Source organism: Eptatretus burgeri, chromosome 10 (genome assembly GCF_056783735.1).
Source record: "Eptatretus burgeri isolate ZD-2024b chromosome 10, Ebu_testis_v1, whole genome shotgun sequence".
Lineage (NCBI taxonomy): Eukaryota > Metazoa > Chordata > Myxini > Myxiniformes > Myxinidae > Eptatretus > Eptatretus burgeri.
In genome coordinates this window covers 63006633-63027668 of record NC_140970.1, presented here as the reverse complement: position 1 = coordinate 63027668, position 21036 = coordinate 63006633, and the positions used below count along the sequence as shown (strand labels likewise).

General features: G+C 44.5%; 1 protein-coding gene across 1 annotated transcript in view; it reads left to right on the top strand.

The window, feature by feature from the left end:
• The window catches only part of LOC147018711 (alpha-synuclein-like), a 68395-nt gene that overhangs the window by 31699 nt on the left and 15660 nt on the right, over positions 1 to 21036 (top strand). The window lies entirely within an intron of this gene.

Sequence of the window (21036 nt, the reverse complement as noted above, 5' to 3'; positions counted from 1 at the left end):
GATTCAACTGAGGCTTCTTCAGACAATTATATGGCATTTGGCTGCATTCTTGGAAGGATGGGAGAGAAGAGTGTGAAACAACAGACTCAAGGAAAAAGATTACAAGGAAAATAAAATATAGGGGGAGTGAAGGGATTGGGGTGAGCATGAAGTGCAGATTTGGGGTGGATAGCCAAAGAACAGATTTGAGAAAATTTGGATTTCTCATAAAACAATTCAGACTTGAAAACGTGGGAGGGGAACAGATCCTGAGAGTGGGGTTAGGGGCGACAGATCCTGAGTGGTAAGCAAGCACCAGACCCTGAGACTTCACCTCCTGTTGAGAGATGGTAATGATTCAGAGGGCCTTAGATTCCACTTCCTCTACAAGAGAATGATGGGAGGAAGATGCTACAATCTTTAAAGAATACCAAGGTTGTTACTGTTCTTGGAGGCTATACTTTGGATATATCTTCATCACAACACAGGTTTTTTTTTCAATTATCAGACCAAGGAGCTCCAGAAAATGCACCTCACCCAAAAGATGAGCAGATAAGGATATTGGATGATCCACTAGCTGATCTTTATGCAGGGAAAAAGTCAGTGTAGAACCGAATTGATGCATTGAATTGCATATTCCAGGAAGTAGACTAGCTACTTATTTTCTTGAGGTTGGAGAACGGATAAAGTGTTGGAGAAGAGATGGCTTGAGGTCAGCAGCAATGATTTATTCCATAATTTTCCTTTTGATATTGAGAATGCTTGCCATTTCTTATTGGAGATCAGTCTTGGCGCCCTTCCTTTTGATCGGAGGTCCTTTGAAAGTTTCCCTGAAGAAGGCAATATATCATACAAGTAGGACTTGCAGAATAGCAATGTTTGAGGATGAGACCATGGAGTAGTCAACATTTCTCATAAACTTTTCAACTTTCGCAACAGAGAAGCCAAGCATGCCAGAGGGCACAGTAAGTAAGTAAGGGAGAGTGGGTTGTGGGTAGTGTAGGTACAGAAGGGAAGGATTTGAGGAACAAGCAGCAGCCTCGCCCCTCTCCTCAGACATTAACAAAATTACAAACTGGTCAAACACTTGGAATATGTTGGAATACTCTCTCTCTCTCTCTCTCTCTGAAATGACTGTCCCACAAACACTCGACTTTCCACTTTCTCAACCATCTACTTTTTCAACAACCCTCTCAGAGAGGTTCAGTCACTCAAACTCTTGGGTCTCACTCTCAGCTATGTCCTCTCTTGGGCAAGCCACATTTCAATGTTGGACTCCAAAGCCAGATGCCGACTCGGCATCCTCCATCATGCAAAGTCCATCATTGGCACACCTGAGCTCTTATCCACCTGCAAGACTTTCATCTGCAACTTGATGGACTACTGCTCTCCCCTCTGGGGGGCTGGCTCCCCACCTCACATATTGCTCAGCTTGACGCAGTGGAAACCAAGGTTTTCAAGATCATTGGAATCTCGCGCGATAAAGCTGAGTCTATGGGCCGATCACTTCGCCATTGCTGACAGGTTGGTCAGTGGTCTCTCTGTCTTCTTCTACCTCATTTCTGGTCTTGCACTCTCTTCCCTCTCCATGCTTTGTCCCCCCCCCCCCCCTCCAGGTATCTGCAGGACACACGCGGTCCACCAGCAATCTTCATCCCCTGATTAAAACTGCCTATATTCAGAACTACTGCTCAGCTCCACTCATTTATTCTTTGTTTTTTTTTCATACCTGTGGAACCACCTTCCACACTCTCTTCAATCGCATTCTTCCCTCCAAGTCTTCAAGACATCTGTTCACCACCATCTCAAGTCATCCCCCATCCAAAACCATGATCTTTTCTGTACCTGTTAAACCACCCGCACTCCTCCCAAATTTTTCTAATGTATCCATTGTCCACCCTCTTGCATTCTTCCCTGCCCATCGTCGTTACCTCCATACCTTGTATGTCTGTCTTATACTTTCTCCATCTGGCTTGCTCTTGGCATTTCTACTTTCTCCTGCTGTTCCCTTTGTTATGTTGTGTCCTGATCTGTTCTGTGTCCTTGCTCTTCCACGAGCCTAGACCATGTATAAAACTAAACAAAACAAAACAAAAAACATGGTCTTTTCAGAAAGGACATTGTTGTCATTCTACCTTGTCTCTCACAGGATTCATCATGATACTATTCTTCCTTAATGAAGGATCACACAAGAATCACGTACTAGTCTGGTGATGGATTTGCCTGTTTTGCACAAAGCTTTGGAGAATGGCAAGAGTCTTGACAGGTGGGACCTCAGGTGCACCAAAAGATGGACACGCACTGGTTGCAATGTCTTCAGGGTGATAGCAGGTTCTCATTGGTTCAATTTACTTTCTATGTGGAGACATAAAGCAGCTTCATTGTGACTGCATCACATCGATATACCAGGGTAGGTATGTTGAGCAGGATAGCTGGAACCTGGGGGAAAGCATGAATGAACTGCAAAAGGAAAGAAAGCAGTTTCATCAGAAAGAGTCCCAGGTACTACCAATGCTTCAAATATATGATGGGCCAGTCTGTGAGGGAAACAGTAAACTATAGGCCAGATCAGTCTGATTCGTAAAACTCCCACATCACCTTGTTGATTCCCTGAAGACAGAGAGAAAGATACTTTCAGGATGCCATGATTAAAGAAGCCAAGGTGGGTTTATGAGGATTAAGGAATATTAGAGGGGAAGTTTATCATTATAAAATCCAGAAATGAATGAAAACCATTTGATAGTATGTTAGTAGAAAAGTGAATGGATTGAGTTAGACCTATAAATTCACAAAATAACTTTGTGGCAACACTGGCATGAATGGTCAGAGGGAAAAACCTGTACCAACTACAATATAGTGGCCATTGAAATCACTACAGATTAGGAAAAGACAGCCAGCTAAAGTGACAGAACAAATTGGATTTCATGTTGGCAAGACTATTGAAAACTAGAAGGGCACTCGGTAGAGCGCATACCGCGACCACGCAATGTCTGATCCACGAGAACATAACGGACCCATTACATTTTTGAACAAGAAAAAGAGCAATCAGAGATTGCAAACCCTCGCCAGGAATTCTTTTGAGTGGTGTATTTTATAGGTTTTAGGGTAAATCCAATATGGCTGCAAACCATGTGACATATGACATCATATGTGTGACCCTTTTGTTCTTCATGGATAGGCGGTCATGTGTCAAGTTTCGCCTCGATCTTTTCAGCCATTTCAGAGAAGAACGTTTTTGAAGGTTTAAAAAAAACAAAAACCACATGGCTGTCTAATCACGTGACCGATGACATCATCAAAAATATTTTGAGGATCATTTTATTCCGAGATGACCCTCAAAAATATTTTATACTGATCGGACGTAGCGTTCTACATATGTAATTATGACATCATAATTTAGGCCCCAATGACATCATAAAAATAGCACACTCATTCCCCATGAGGAGTACTTGCTACGTGCTACTTGTACACCCGTGGCTTTGGGAACACTGGTGTGAAGTTTCCCCTTGATTCGTCCAGCCATTCTGAAGAAGATTTTTTATAGGTTTTAGGGTAAATCCAATATGACTGCCAAACCCTATGACCAATGACATCAAATGTGTGAATCTTTTCTTCTTTATGGACAGGATATGTGTAAAGTTTTGCCTCGATCTGTTCAGCCACTTCAGAGAAGAAGAATTTTAAAGATTTTTTTAATTTTAAAAACAATATGGCTGCCGATTCATGTGACCGATGACGTCATGAAATTTTTTTTAATGTGGACCATTTTATCCCCAGATGACCCTCAAATATTTTCATACTCATCAGATGTGGCGTTCTACATATGCAATTATGATGTCATAATGAGGGCACCTATGATGTCATAAGAAATCACACTCATTCCCCAGGAGTACTTGCCATGTGCCAAGTTTAATTTTTTTTCCTTGGTGCAGTTTCAGACACAGATGTCCAATTTTTTCTGTTTTTCCAATATGGATGCCACACCATGTGATGTATGACGTCATAATCATCATTAAAACATTCGACATGAGTAGTCGCACCAATGGTAAAAATTTCGTCTCAACCCGACAAGCGATTGCGGAAAAAAAAACATGAAAGCTCTGTGTGGACAATCAAACAGACAGACAGACAGACAGCCAAACAGACAAATAAACAGACAAACAGACAAACAAACGGACCCAAATGCAATACTCTCTCCTTTGGTGAGAGTAAATATCATGCTATACAGTACTATATAGTTTTTGGCCCTATCTCTCAACGGTGAAGAAGCACTTTAAAAATTAAATAACTCGTATCCAGATTCGGATTCAGATCTTCATCAAAATCATATCAATTCTTCCATGCCACACATCCAAATGTGTTCACCAAGTTTCGTCCAAATCCGTCCACAACTTTTTGAGACATCGTGCCATATATCGTTTTTGGCCCGGTCTCTCAATGGTGAAGAATCACTTTAAAAACTAGAGGGGGAGCACTCGGTAGAGTGCAAAACAGGTCAGGTCAGGTATGGGAGCATGTGCCAGAACAGCGCATCGCTGCGTCTACTTTCCGCCGGTACTCCAGGGGCCTCCGTCTGGCCATCCCCCAGGCAGATGCCAGGCCCATCCCCATCTCCTTGAGATGATGGTCAACCTGCTGCAACCACGAGGCATGTGGTCGGCCCACTGGCCTCCTCCACTCACGAGACTCCCCCGCTGAGAGAATCTGGTGAGCAGGATCAGCGTCAGGAAAACGAGCCACATGTCCATACAGCCGCAACTGACGCTCACGGACTATGCAGGTAACAAATCTCATCCGAGTCTCTCTCAGCAACCGCTCGTTGGACACAAAATCCGACCAGCGATAGCCAAGGATTCTCGGAAGATACCTGGTACCAAAGGAATTAAGTCTCCGTCTCAGATCCTTGGTCAGAGTCTAAGTCTCGCATCCATAAAGCAAGACTGGAAGTACCAAGGACCTGAAGACTCGGACTTTCGTCCTCCCGCACAGGTGCCGGCAGCGCTACACCCCATTATCCAGTGAATCCATGACTCCCCAGGCCCGACCCAGACGTCTATTGACCTCTGACTCACAGCCAGCAGAGACATGAATATCACTGCCAAGGTAAGTGAATCTCTCCAGGACCTCAACATCCTCACCACAAACACACACACAGACAGGACAGCAGCATCCAAGTTGTCACCGAAAGCCTGGATCTTAGTTTTGACCCAAGAAACCCATAATCCCAGCGGCTCCGATTCCTCATTCAGCACCTCGAGGGCCCCCAAAAGGATGTCTAGAGTCTCCACAAAGATGACTGCATCATGTGCAAAATCAAGGTCCGAGATCTTGACATTCCCAAACGATGCACCGCAGCTTGATCTCTCCGACATCCTCCCTAAAATCCAGTCCATACAAGTGCTGAAAAGTGTGGGGCCAGTACACACCCCTGACGAACTCCAGTAACAACTGGAAATAAGTCAGAAATTGTACCACCACACTTCACAGCACTCTCAGTTCCAGAGTAGAGTTCAGACACCAGATCGATCAGTTTTGGTGGCACCCCACGAAGACCAAGAATCCTCCAGAGGGCATCCCGATTCACTGAATCGAACGCTTTACAGAGATCAACATAGGCTGCAAGCAGCCCCTGCCGAAACTCGTCTGCGTTCGGTGAGGACACGAAGAGCAAGGATACGGTCAATCGTTGACCTCTTTGGTGAAAAGCCTGACTGCTCTGGACGCTGGTGCTCAAGCAGATGGTGGCGAACCCTATCAAGAATTATCCGAGCAAAGACCTTGCCCGGCATTGAGAGCAGCATCATCCCTCGGTAGTTGTTGCAGTCTTGGCGATCACCCTTCCCTTTCCAGAGAAGAACAACAAGGCCCCTCTTCCAATCAGTTGGGATGATGCCTGTGTTCCAGGCAGAGCACAAAACTGCATGCAATGACACGAGTGCAGCATTTCCACCAGCCTTGAGAAGTTTAGCATGGATGCCACAGATCCCTGGAGCTTTGCCCCGTTTCAACCGGTTCACCGCAGCCCGTGTTTCCATAAGCGAAGGTGGACCACAGTTGATTTGAGGGTCAGCAACAGGGATTGTAACACCCTTGACGTCCAACTCGACAGCTGGGGGATCAGCCCGGTACAACCGCTCGAAGTAACCGGCCCAGCGGACCTTCACTTCAGACTCCTCTGTCAAGAGCCTACCACTCTCTGCTCAAACTGCAGTGCTCCGAGGGATGGGCTTGGATGAACGCAATGCGCGAATTCCCCTGTAAGCGGGACGAGAATCACCTGTCCACAGGTGATGCTCTACCCCTCACAGATTCCTCGCACATAGGCCTCCTTGACCACCCTCAGTGCACGTACAGTTTTATGCCTCAGCTCGCTGAACAGCTCAGCTCTGCCATTCAGCCTGGCCCTGCGACTCTGGTCAATGGTATCTAGTGTCCCTTGAGAGACAAAATTCTTCTTTGCCCTGCGGTGAGTTCCAAGACATCCACCGGCAACATCAAGGACGGTGGTCTTGAAGGCACTCCACAACTCTTCAGGACTCAGCCTGTTCGCAAACTCCTCAGCTTGGTTTCCCTGAGCTCTCTCATCGACCTCTCATCCCTGAGCTTGCCAACATCCAGCCTAGGCTGGGATGGTACCATTCTCCAGGATTTAAGGTGCAGCTTTAGAGTTGCTACAACAAGCCTGTGGTCAGTATTGAGGAACTGAGCACTCTGGTAGACCCTGCAGTTCTGGATCATCCTCCAGCAACCATCAATGAGGACATGATCAATCTCCGTTGCCACACCGCCAGCGTTGGAATACCAAGTCCAGCGATGAGCTTGTGGGCGCTGAAACCATGAACCAGCCACCCTAAGTCCATGACTTCTTGCAAAGTCAAGGAACTTAGTGCTATTCTGGTTCATAGTTCCTGACCCATGGGGACCAACACACATCTCATAACCATCCCTATCAGTTCCAGTCGATGCATTGAAATCCCCCAAGACTAGAAGTGTGTCACGTCTGGGGCACTGATCAACCACAGACTCGAGCGTGGCGTAGAATGCATCCTTCACGGTGAGATCACTCGCCTCAGTCGGAGCATAAACAGAGACCATGGAAATGACACTTAAGGAGTGACGAATCCTTAATCTCATAATACGCTCGTTGACCGGTGTTACCTCAATTATCATTGGGGTCAGCTTATTGGACACAGCTACAGCAACTCCTTGGGTATGGTAACCATCAGAGCGACCAGACCAATAGTAGGTGTAACCACCCACCATTATCTCGCCGCAATCTGGTCTCCAAACCTCAGAGAGAGCTGCAATCCCGATGTCCAAATGCTTGAGCTCAGATGATAACAGAGACAGGTGATAATCCTCTCTTAGGGATAGGACATTCCAGGTACCCACCCGAAGGGACCGCCTCAGGTTAACCCAAGGAGACCGCCGTCTGGTGGACGACACCTCAGCACCACTCCGACACACTCTCCCGCAATCTGACCCAGGGATGTTACCCCGTGGTTTCCCTCCTATCATCAAAGATTGGGGGTCCCGAAGGCTTTGCCCCAATCCCTTCATCCGGTGAGCTGCCCTGCGAAGGGAAGCTGCACAGGAGTTACTCTCACCGAGTGGGTTTTCAGATTTTTTTTTTGCGTTTTTGTGTTTTGCGGAATGAAGGGTTTTATGGTGGCGGGAGTGCAAATCCTGCCACCAACCTCCTAATAAAAAAGTAACCCAACTGCAGGAGGACGTCCGCAAACACAGTTGGGCACTACATATGGATGGCCGTTGGCTCACAAGGAGCTCCTCCGCCCTTTGACAGGTTTTTGTTTTTAATCCTGCTGGGTGTCCATATCCAAACACCCTCCTCACCAGAAAACTTGGTGGGGGAGACGGTTTAGTCGCCGACAACCCGACCATGGAACAGGTTAGTACAGGTTTACATGATACCTGTAGCAGGTCACAGATCTAACCTGACCTGACTGAAACCTGACCTGAGTGCAAAACTTCCGCCGCCAATAGTGCTGGGTCACTTAAGTGAACCTGATATCCTATTCATTGTAGGTCAAAACGGATCAGACTCTACTGAACCACAATTGAATAAACTAAACTAGATTGATGCGCATGTAGAAATGCCAAAAATATAAAATCGAAATTTTTTTGAAAAAAAAGCTGCAAAGTTTTTTTTTCTCTCACAATTTTTTTTTGGGGGGGGATTGGAAATCACTTAAAACATGTAGAAATGCAAAAAAAAAAAAAATTCAAATATTTTTCAAATAAAATCGAAATTTTTTTGAAAAAAAGTCGCAAAATTTTGTTTATTTTTTTCTCTAACAAATTTATTTATTTTTGGTTGGAAATCACTTAAAACATGTCGAAATGCAAAAACAAAAATTCAAATATTTTTCAAAATGGCCGCCATAGCGGCCATATTGGACTTTGGACCAAGTCCAGAATCTAATGGCATGATCCTTGGACCATACCTAATCCCCCACCAAGTTTCGTCGAAATCCGTCCAGGAGTTTTTCCGTAATACTGTTCACAAACAAACAAACAGGGGTGAAAACAGTAACCTCCATCCATCTTCGATGGCGGAGGTTAATTATAGTAGTCGGATCCAGATCTGGATCTTCACCAAAATGTAATCACTTCATCCTTGTCACACACCTAACCTGTCCACAAAATTTCATCCAAATACATCCACAACATTTTGAGATATCCTGTACACAACCAGACAGACAAACAAATGAAATTGCTCGTTGAGCAAGGAATTTCCAGAATAACTTTGTCATATCTCCATGTTCTCTGAAAAAACAAAAATCTGGGAATCAATTTGGTCCGAATAAGTCAATAGCGCTCCTGTTTAATGAGTTGTCGCACTTAGTTTGGTCATGATCATAACTTGGAAGTCAATCGGACTTGAAATGGCGTTTTTATCGCAACTTGAAATTTTTGACCCGACCCCCCTGACCGCTAAGAAGGGTGTTGGTGTGACACCCCAATGAGACATATGGTTAGATGCAGAATTGGATGATGCACATTTTGGATTTGGTTTCAAGTCGACACCATCATTTTAGCGGATGTTATTACGAAAATAAGAATTTCGGTTTTTCGGTGACCTTGACCTTGACCTTGACCTTTGACCTACATTCACTAAAAACGACAAGTGTCTAAGTTGGACCATGGCCGACGTCTGTACCCAGTTTGGTCATGATGGCTGAAACGGTGTGGCTACAACAGGGTAAACAAACACGCAAGCAAACAGACAGACACACAGAATGACACACACAACCGACCAACATAATTGCCGAAATCCGAAGGATTCCGGCAATTAACGAAGACAGAAAGGGTTGAAAACATAACCTCGTTCACCTTCGGTGGCGGAGGTAAAGATTGTGGCCAAACTCCATGTTTCATTCGGAGTTGTATACTGTACGATACTCTTACCGGATATGTGAAACTGGCACCAGTAATATTAGAAGTAGAAAGACAGAACTCTCCAAGCATGGTGTTATGTATCTCAGGGTGTAATCTTTACATGATTACGTGTAATCATGTAAAGTCACGTAAAGTCATGTAAAGTAAAGTAATGATTACATGACAAGAGTCACGTACAGATGTTACCAATGACCCTGCTGTACATACACATATGTAAATGTTGTCTTGAAAAAGTCAGATACACATTAGCGTGAAGTGGTCTCAGTGGATGTGTAGCTCCTTAAAAAAACCACTCCATATACTGAGAAAAGGTAACAAAAACAAGTGGAGGTACATTCAAAGTACACCGCACCCATGCCAAATAAATAAATCACAAATCCTCCAGCGTGCGACATTGCTGGGGTGCCTTCAGTGCCTGGCGATGCCGCCGTGCTGCACATGGAGATTGTATTGGGAGGGAGCAGTGTCTAATAATTGATCAAGTAATTGCATCATTAAAACAAATAAATAATTGTAAAATAACTAATTTCTTCATCATTTGGATACAGCATACCAAAACCACCACTGTTTCATCCGAATCTGTAAGTTTTTGAAAATTAAGTAATCGAAAATACCCTTTATAGCCAAATCACTTGTTCACCGTCTTGTCCAAATATCAGGTTCCCAGCTCAAAAGGTGCCCGAGATATTTCCCAGATGAGAAAGAAAATAAATAAAGAATTAATAAATCTATAATAATTAAGTAATCAATCAATTAACTGATTAATCAAAAAATAAAAACACTGTTGTTGCCAAAGCACTTGTTCACTATTGTGCGAAAAGTTCAACTTCCGAGCTTCAAGGATGGCTGTGATATCGCTTGGACAAACAAGAAAACAAACAAGAAAGTAAGAAAACAAGAAAACAAACAACCGGAGTAAAAACTGAGTACCCCCATCCTTTGGTGCTCGGCGATGACGTCATGCATCACCTGGATATGGAATTGGGAAGGAGTGGTGCACAACAATTAGGTTAAAATGGACAATGGTCCATAAGTAGTGGTGTGAGAACATTTGGACTGAACATGTGCTCTTTATAAGTTATTACGATTTTGAATCGCTTGGCAATATTTAATGAGAGTTTAATTCAAAATGGGATTCAAACCAATGTATAACATTTACCGTGAAGCATAGTGGAGGATGGTGACACCTTTTGTGTTGTATCTCAGACAACAGTGTTGGTGGTTGGCAGCAATTCAAACGAGTATGATAGAAACCCCTGAATCAGCAACTTGTCAACACACTTGGATAACTAGTCAAGGTGTGAATCCGTGCGACGCAACCTTATGAGGAATACTGACTGAACATTTATAAGACAGATTTCTTGGGGGAAGAGGATTGACCTTACAAGCAACTGACACACCACTGAGTTGCACTTGAGGATTTTTGTCAAGAGACCAAATGCTCGTGAAATGTCTGGTTGTGTAATTGTCCATCAAAATTAACTTCGTGGCTGAACACGCATGAGGATGTGTGCATGTTTCTACTGTTTACTCCAATAATGATCTGAGTCTGACTCCAGTCTTGTTGTTTCACTCGTACAACCAATAAACATGCCTCTGCTTATCCTTAATTGCACTGCTTACCTCGCTGCCCAATAACCTTCATCACTTTCTGCCTCTACCTTTACACCTCACTGGAATATCCTGTATATTTACTCAGTATACAATTAACATTTGCTCCCTGAAGGTTGCCCATTTCACCGATGGTGATTGCCCTCCTGTTAGTTTCTTCCAATCTCTGGCACTTCACTCTCCACTCACACCCTCAAATGTTACCTTCCCAAAATCTAATCGCCTTACTTTACTGAATTATTCTCCATTGCTTCCGAAATGCAAAACTTTGCTGCATACACCATTCTTGTCTCGCTCTGCTCATAAATACTATTCTATTGCCTAATCTCAGAAGAGAGTACCGGAAAACATTACCTCGCAAACCTTTGCTTTCAATCGGCTCCCCCAATACACTGTATCTATTTCTGAAATCCTCCGAGTAAACCTTGTTTAATTTGCTCCTATGTGTATCATAATCAATGTTTTCCTGCCATAACCAACATGATGTTCACCTTCCTTCAATGTTGCTTGCTTCTGCTCCTTCAAAACAACACTTAACTCCACTGTATGTCTACCATCGTTCATGCAGAATGAAGAATCTACATATTTGATAGTTTAAATTGCCGAACAAAACAAATCCCCCCCCACCCATTCTCACCCCTGTCTGCACTTGCTCTGTCCACACCATCACCAATGTTCTCTGCAGACTCCTTCCACAAACGTAGCCAATTTTTATCTGCAATTATTTTCACATTTCTTACCTCATGCAAAGGAGATATCCGGTCCTTCAACCGAGCTACAGGTAGTGGACAAAAAAATGGAAACACCTGGGTAAACGAGGGACACCAAGCAACGGCTTCCAAACAGGTGTGGTGCATGTGTTCATTAAGCAAATAACATCCCAGCATGCTTAGGGTCATGTATAAAAATGCTGCACAGGGCTGGTTGCCTACAATTATGGCTAGCATGGCCCAAGAGGAGACCTCCACCAATGCCCCCACCCACACAGCACATGTGGTCGCCCAATGGTTTGATGAACATAACATTGATATTATCCGTACGTCATGGCCTTCTCAATCACCATATCTGAACCCAATCAAGCATTTATGGGATATTCTGAAACGACACCTGAGACAGCGTTTTTCACCTCCATAAAACAGGTGTGAGTTGATTGACTTTCTCATGGAAGAATTGTGCCACATCCTTCCTGAATAATTCCAGACACTGCCAGACTCTATGCCATTCCACATACAGGCCAGACTGGCCACACATGGTGGCCCAATGCCCGATTACGTGACTTTACATTGGTGTTTTCCGGGTTTTTTTGTCTACTACCTGTACATCAATCCTCAGGTGTACCATTCCTACACATATCCTACAGCAAATTAAAATCACTCACAGAGTGACAACTTGGCAAAACAGCACAAAGTAGAATGGCACTTGGTAGAGCGCATACCTCTGCCAGGTCGAACAGTTCATGTTTTGTATTCCAATAATCGGCTGGATCCGAACCAAAATCCAATCCACTTGTTCTTGTCACCTCTCCAACTCATCCACCTTGTTTTGTCATAATTCGTCCACAACTTTTTGAGATAGTCATATATTTAGTTTTTGGCCCTATCTATCAACTTTAGAAGTTATGCCTGTGTTGACCGTTTGACCTTAAAATTAATTGGTAGTTGAATTCCGCGACCTGACATGAAAATGCTCTTCAAATTTCAAGTCAATCGGATGAAAATTGAGGATTTTAGAAAATTTGGCCCAATTTGGCCTTTTGGCCTATGTACACCTCAAAATTAATAGGTGGTTGAATTCAGTAACCTGACATGCAAGTGCTCTTTCAAGTGAATTGGATTAAAATTGAGGATTTTAGAAATGTCGCCTATGTTGAACCTTTTTGGTCTATTTTGACCTTTTTGCCTATGGTAACCACAAAAATAATAGGTGGTTAAATTCAGTGACCTGACATGTAAATCCTTTTCAAATTTCAACTCAATCAGATGAAAATTAAGGATTTAGAAAATTTGTCCCAAATTGTTCTTTTGGCCTGTTTTGACCTTTTGGCTTAAGTATACCTCAAAATTAATAGGTGGTTGAATTCAATGACCTCACATGCAAGTGCTCTTCAAATTTCAAGTGAATTGGATTAAAATTGAGGATTTTAGAAATGTGGCCTATGTTGAACCTTTTGGTCTATGTTGACCTTTTTGCCTATGGTGACCACAAAAATAATAGGTGGTTAAATTCAGTGACCTGATATGTAAATCCTTTTCAAATTTCAACTCAATCAGATGAAAATTAAGGATTTAGAAAATTTGGCCTATGTTGACCTCAAAATTAATAGGTGGTTCCTTGTGTCCATAAGTATAATAATAGGCAAGGTTCAGCGACCTCATCTGCAAATGGTCTTCAAATTTCAAGTCAATCTGATGAAAAGTGAGGATTTTAGAAAATTTGGCCCAATTTGGCTTAAATTAGCCTTTTGGCCCAAAGTTGATCTCAAGATTAATAGGTGGTTGAATTCTGCCACCTGATGTGCAAATGGTCTTCAAATTTCTAGTCAGTCAGATGGAAATTGATAATTTTATAAACAATTAAAAAGATTGGCCTATTTTAGGTTGACCTTATGGCTTATGTTGACCTTTTGACCTAAGCTAACCTCAAAAGTAATAGGTGATTGAATTAATTGACCTCATCTGCAAATCCTGTTCAAATTTTTAGTCAATCTGATGAAATTTGAGGATTTTAGAAAAATTGCCTCAAATTGGCTTGTTGGCCTATGTGGACCTTTTCATTCGACCGAATTTTACGAAACATCAACATGTGACCGTTGCACTAGTGGGGGATCTTAGTGCACAAAACCAACCTGTGTGTACATCCTGATAAAAGTGTGAATTTTGGCACACAAGTAGTTTAGAGCTTGACAATCAAAAAAATTGATGGAAGCACTTTGACACACCCCTTTTATGGCCGCCATCTTGGATTTCAAGATGGCCACCATCGAAAACCTATTTTATTCTATATCTCCGAAACTAATCCAGCAGAATCATAAATGTTGGACACTCCACCATCACCTTTGACAATCTTTGTGGTCTGCTCATGGCTGTGGTCCTTTGGTATCAGAGAGAACTTCCTTGGGCTCTTCTGTACCACAAAATTTCCCTTCAAGAACTCCCTATGAACCTCTGGATGCTTCGATATAAGTTCAACCATATCCTTGACATGAACAGGGAGCCATCTCGAGTAGTGCACTTGGTTCCAGATGAAGACATAATCACACAATTCATCGATCACCTGAACGTATAGGGCAAAATTTGTTATGCCTTATCTGGAAACATAGGTGGCACACCAGTTATCGCCCTGGACTTCACAGTATCTTCATGCATATGAGTAGAACCGAAGCCTGCCCATGTTACCTTGTCATTATCATCAAGCTCACTTCCTTTGTTGAGAATGATATCAGATGTATGATTAATCCAGGTTTTGTCTTTTGCTTTAGCCGATTCAATCCTGTCTCTCCCTGGTCTGACTGGCTTGTTGGTCTTTTGAGAATAACATCATTGTTAGCATCAAGCTCTGCAGGTGGCACAATAGTGTAGAAGTCTGGAAATCGGGATCTCTGAGACTTGTCCACTTTGCTTATGTCCAGAGGTTCCATGGCAACACCTGGGTTTTCATTTGAAACATGATTGGTCAACGTAATCAGAGTGCCATGGAACTCAACTTTTGACAAGTTGGATTGCTTCTGCTGATCAATATTGTCCATGTCCCCAGTTGTGAACACATTCTGTCTCATGTCACTTGGAATCACTACTCCATTAGTCCTGATATGTTCACTTACTGCAGCAGCAAGACATTTGCTGACCTGCTGCTCTCTAATGTAGGTGATGGCGAGGCCGAGCTTCTCAAATACGTTAATCAGATGCTTAAATTTGCTCTCGATGTGAAGTTTCAATCCAACGTACAGGGGGAAGGGCGTTTCACGTTCCTTGCTATGTCGCATCATCTGTGCCCCAGCTCGTGTTCACTTTTCAGTATTGAACATCATCAGCTGAGACAGAGTACATGCAACACGTGATCTTTGCTGATTAAGATCTGGTTCATTGTTGTTGACATCAGTCTGACTAGTACCAGGAGGACCTTGAAGCACCACATTCATGAAAGCCAATAAAGATTCTGGAATTGGTGACCTCAAACAGTCAGGATAGAAGTGTCCATCGAATGGCTTCTGTTCAAACAAAATCTGCTTGCGCAAGAACAAGGCAGTTTGAACAATCATGCGAGCTTCATTGTCGCCCACTTCGTTTTGACTTTTCAGTTCAGTCTCAATAGCCGTCCCAGCAGTTTCCTTTGAACACAACATAGACGCACGACCCCTTCCTTGACTGGCTTCAATTATTTCAGGCTCAATTTTCAATAGCTTCTCTTTGAACCTAGTGGAGTGAATGCTTTTGGGGTCAACAATTCTGCCAAGGTCCTTCATTTTAGTGGTGTATAGGACTTTCAGTTCGTTCAAAGGGAAAACACGCTTTTATTCAAAAATATATGCCACCAACTCTGCAACAACAAGTGGATTAAAAGAATGTTCAGATTCACACTATGTTGCAGATTCAGCTCGCTCCACTGATCGTGCAGCATTTTCAAGTCTGACGTAACAAGTTCGGTGGTAATAGGCGTCCATTGCATGCAAATCTGAAGCTGTGGCTAGTTTGGCCAAGAGTTCTGTATTTCTGGTTTTTGTTGCCCAAGACTTGAGAGTTGAGTCGACAGCATCTGTTGAAGCTTTGTGTCGTCTCTCCCCCTCAATATTCTGTCTGCAGAGAATGCATTCCGGTTCAACACGACTAACAGTTGCAGTGACCATTTACCTCGTCTTTTTAAGGCTCTGCACCTCAACCTGTGCCTCAGAAGTTCTTTTCAGTTTGAGTTCAGCACGCTTCACCATCGTTTGATTATAGTTCGTTCTGCAGCTTTTGTGAAACACAGCTTTGTTAGACGGCATGTTTGAGGCCTTGAGCACTTCCATACCCTTTGGCAGTGCATTCGCATTTTTGAGATCATATAAGTCCTTTTCTAATGTCTCATATGAAGTATGAAATCGCTTCTGATTGGCAGGGCATCGAACGTCCTCATCAGTCTCTTGCTGACACAAGCAGCACAACTTCCAGTTCAAGGACCCTTTAGATGCAGCTGCCATTATGTACTACCTTTACTTTTCAGCAGAAAACTGTACTTTACACCATGACCAAAGCCCTGAAAAATAAAAACTGAAGACATCTTGGTTAATTCCCTGATGATGACAAAACTGAATGTGTTAGACTTCCTAATATTGTATTTATCTAAAATTCCTTGGGCTGAGAAATATGGGTGGAGACACCAGATTGAATATTCAGCTTGTTTGATTATTGAGATATTACTGATTGTACTTTGCAAATGCAGCCATTTTGAATTTTTAAGAAAGTCAATGTGACTATCAGCAGAGTTCTTTAAAATTTACATAATTATATTCTTGGATTCAATTAATATGAATGATACCAAATTTATCCTCCGAACCTGTTCGGTGATCAAGATAAGATAAGCGAATTTCTCAGGCATTGAGATGTGATTGTATTATGTTGCTCATGGCAGCCTTTTTTTTTAGAAATTCAATACAGCTGCCATCTGAGCTATTTAAAATTGACTTCATCACATTCCTGGACCCAACAAATATGGGTGGAGACACCAATTTTATCTTCCTTGCTTGTTTGGTTATCAAGATATCTGAAATGAGGACGAGAGAAGAACCTTCAGAGTTTAGGCTTTATTCCATTTGATTGAAGCCGCTTCTACGGGCACACCAGGAAATACAGACGCAGCATGGAGTACATAAGCAGTAAGGTACACACGCGCAACTAATCACCGCAAAATAAATCAGTATTATATATCAATCAGTATTCTCACCATTCAATGAGCACCAAGTGAGCCGCCGACATAAAACGACAATGCCCCAGGGACAATCCCCGCGGCCGAGCCGAACCTCAGCTTTATCTCTTCTGTGCTCGAGCCGGGCAACATGTGATCACACGTCACGACCTTCAATTCACCACATTCTCCCCGTCTTTAAAATGTAACTAGAGGCCCAGCTAACGCACCATGATTACTTCAGCGCTACAGGAGTATACATTTCAAGCAATGCGAACTATCTAAACTACAGAAGCATACATGCCAAGCAGTGAGGATTATTTTGAGTTGTAGGAGCATGGTAATGAGCATCGATATATTATGTAACGAGCATATAGGAGCATGAGCATCGAGGATGCCGATAATCCCCTTTACAGATTGAGTCGGCGAGGGGGTATTATTCGTCGGCCTCTCCGGGAGTAGATGGCGGTTTCACTTGAGGGAGGCTTCCGATCCTCTTGGTGAGCCTCAACTCGTGCCGGAGATGACTCCCCGATCGCTCCCGGGTGGAACGCGGTAGCTCCGTCGTCACCCTTCTCGGGTGGAGTCCCTGGGGGGGGAACACCTGGGGAGGGGATGTCAGAGGGAGGTGTGCCAGATGGTGGTGTACCTGCGGGAGGAGTGCCTGAGGGAGCCAAATGACGAACCGACACAGTGGTCTCCCTGCCATCCGGGAGCCTGACATGAGCGTATTCTGGATTAGTATCGATGAGTTCGACCTCTTCCACCATGGGTTCATACTTGCTTTGTCGTACCGGGCGTTTCATGAACACTGTTCCGGGATGGGTTAGCCAGTTGGGCACCGATTGGCCGTCAACATAACGTCGCTGGTGAGTAAACATTCGTTCGTGAGGAGTTGCATTGGTGGACGTGCAGAGCAAAGAGCGTATGGAATTCAGAGCGTCGGGAAGGGTAACCTCCCACCGCTCGGGCCCCAGTCCTCTTGATTTCAACGCCAGAGTTACGGCTTTCCAAATAACTCCATTATATCGTTCCACCTGCCCATTACCCTGTGGGTTGAAACCCGCCGTTTCGACTAGTTGCGATGCCGTGCTCTAATAGGAATTGTTTTAGCCTGGCCGACATGAAACACGGCCCTCTGTCTGAATGTATGTACGAAGGTTTCCCAAACATAGCGAAGAGGTCAGACAGACATTTCACGACAGTGCCCGAGGTCATATCCGAGCACGGAAACGCGAAAGGGAACCTTGAATACTCATCAACAACAGTGAATATGTATCTGTTGTCTGTCTCGGTCGGCAGGGGCCCTTTGAAGTCAATGTTTAGTCTCTCGAAGGGAGAAGTGGCCTTGATCAGTCTGCCAGAAGCCGCACCATAGAATCTGGGTTTTAGTTCAGCGCAAACAGGGCATGAAGCATTCATTTGTTTAATATCTTCAATAGAATAGGGCAGGTTCTGTCTGCGTACGAAATGTGCCATTCTGGTTACCCCCGGGTGGCACAGAGACACATGGAGGTCTTGCAAAGCCCGACTGATTGCCGCCGAGCAGTAGACCCGCGAGAAGGTGTCTGCAGCAGGGTTTTCCCTCCCGGGCCGGTAAACAATGTCGTAACTAGGTCTATCAAGGTCTAGCAGGCTAGGTCTATCCGCCATCTCATAATTTTTTCATTCTTAATTTTCCCGTTATTTTTCCCATCAAATATGAATGCAACGGATCGTTGGTCCGTAACGAGCGTGAAGTGGTTTCCCAGTAAATAATGTCTCCATTTACGCAGCGCTTCGACGATGGCGTACGCCTCCTTCTCTATTGCCGAGTGTCTCTGCTCGCTTCCAGAGAGAGTTCTCGAGAAGAACGCGACGGGTCGCCCAGACTGATTAAGCGTAGCAGCTATCGCGTGATCTGAAGCATCTGTCTCCACCATGAAGGGCACCGAGCTATCGATCGATAATACCACGGAATTACTGATATCGTCTTTGAGGTTGTGGAAAGCTTTTACAACAGCGGCATCTGGTGGAAAGTTTTTGCAATGCACTAGGGGATGTATTTTCTCGGAGTATTGCGAAATCCATCTCGCATAGTAAGCGAACATGCCGATCACCCGGCGCATTGTCTGCAGGTCCTGAGGTGGGGGTAGCTCACGAAGTGGGCGCAATCGCTCAGGATCAGGTTTAATCGTGCCGTCGGCTATCGTGTAGCCGAGAAGGTCAATTGACCTTGCCGAGAATACGCATTTCTCGTAGTTGAGAGTCAGATTATATTTTCTAGCAATGCTCAAGAATCTGTCCAGATTCATGTCATGTTCCCCCTGATCCCTACCGCACACTGTGACATTGTCCACGTAAACAAAAGTGTCTTTGAGGTTTTCATCTGAGATGATGTCGTCCATAACCCGTTGGAAGCAAGCTACTCCATTCGTGACACCGAATGGAATTCTCCTGAATTGGAAGAGGCGCCTACCTGTCTAGAATGCGGTGTAAGGTTTGTCTTCCTCTCGGATGGGAATTTGGTGATAGGCGCTTCGCAAGTCGATGGTGCTGAATATCTTATAATTGGCCACGCGTTCGACCATCTCGTCTATGTGCGGCAGGGGGTAGGCGTCGAGTTGGGTGAAGCGATTGACCGTTTGGGAATAATCGACAACCATTCGTTTCTTATGGTTCTGACTGCTGGTCACCAACACCTGTGCGCGCCATGGCGAATCGCTCGGTTCTATAATTCCTTCTTCCAGTAATCGCTTGGTTTCTGAAGTGATGAAATTCATGTCAGCAGTGGTATATCGCCACGATTTGATCGCTATCGGTTTGCAGACCGGCGACAGGTTAGCGAACAGCTGGGGGGACGTTACCTCTGCGGTAGTCAAGGCATTTAAAATTAGACGAGGTTTGCTTCCTCCAAAGGGTATTTCGACGCTCGTGTGCTGCTTGAGGACATTATGACCCAGAATTACGTCTGCGCACAAATCACGAAGCACCAGTACCCTTACATCCCGATGCGTGTACCCTTTTACGTCCAATTCAACATTGCAGTACCCTCGTACGCGGGACTGTAGTGATGTGGCGGCCATGCATACCGTATTGTCTGTCGGGTGGATTTTCCATTTCCTGCCCTTCACTAGCGAGCTGTTGACGAAACTTTCAGAGCTACCGGTATCAATCAGTGCCTCAGCCATATGCCCGTTAATTCGTACGTTGATGATAGCCTTGGATAGATTCCCCGGTGAGGCTGCAGTTAGTTTATTTTGCGAGTAGAGAGCCGCAGAAGTGGGTTTATTTCTCCTTAGAGTAGATTTACATACCCTGGCATAATGCCCTTTCTTGTCACAATTCATGCATGTGGCATCTCTGGCGGGGCATTTATGGCGGGGTGTCTTTTGTACCCACAAAAGAAACATTTACCAACCGGAGCAGTTGCTGAGGAGTTTGACGTGGCCTGTGTATCCGGCTCCTCGGGTGTTTCTCCATCCCCTGTGTCTGGCTGTGTCTGTGCCAGTGGGGTTCCTTGAGTTCCCACCGTAGCAGCGTTCATTAGCAGCATCGGTGTCCCAAATGACTCAGATTGCTGCTGAGCCGTATCCATCGCTCGAGCCTGATCGACTACCTTTTCAAGAGTGGGTTGCGCTTTCTCTAGTCAGCGTTGCCGTATGTGGGCTGATCTAAGTCCTTGGATGAATGCCTCCCGGGTCGCTTCCTTTTGGTGTTCCTCGGCGCTTACGGCCCGGAAGCTGCAGTCTTTTCCCAGCTGATTCAGAGCTTGCAGGAACTGATCGATTGTCTCCCCAGCTGCTTGCTTGCGTGTGTTGAGAAGATGTCGTATGTATACCTCGTTCTTGCGCTTCACGTAGAGCACCTGCAGCACGTCGATCGCTGCTTCGTAAGTGTCGCACTCCGAGAAGAGCCAGTATACGCCGGGCGAGACATGATTCACGAGGGCGGCCAATTTGTCGGCTCCTTCTTCGATGATGGTCAGATAGTGTGAGAAGGAACGGAACCAATGTGACCACTTCATTTCTGAGTCAGTCGCGTTTGGGTCTGCGTCGAACCTCTCTGGTTTGTAGATCTTGTCCATCGTTGGTTGAGAGAGCCGAGAAAACCAAATGGAATAAATTGAAATGAGGACGAGAGAAGAACCTTCAGAGTTTCGGCTTT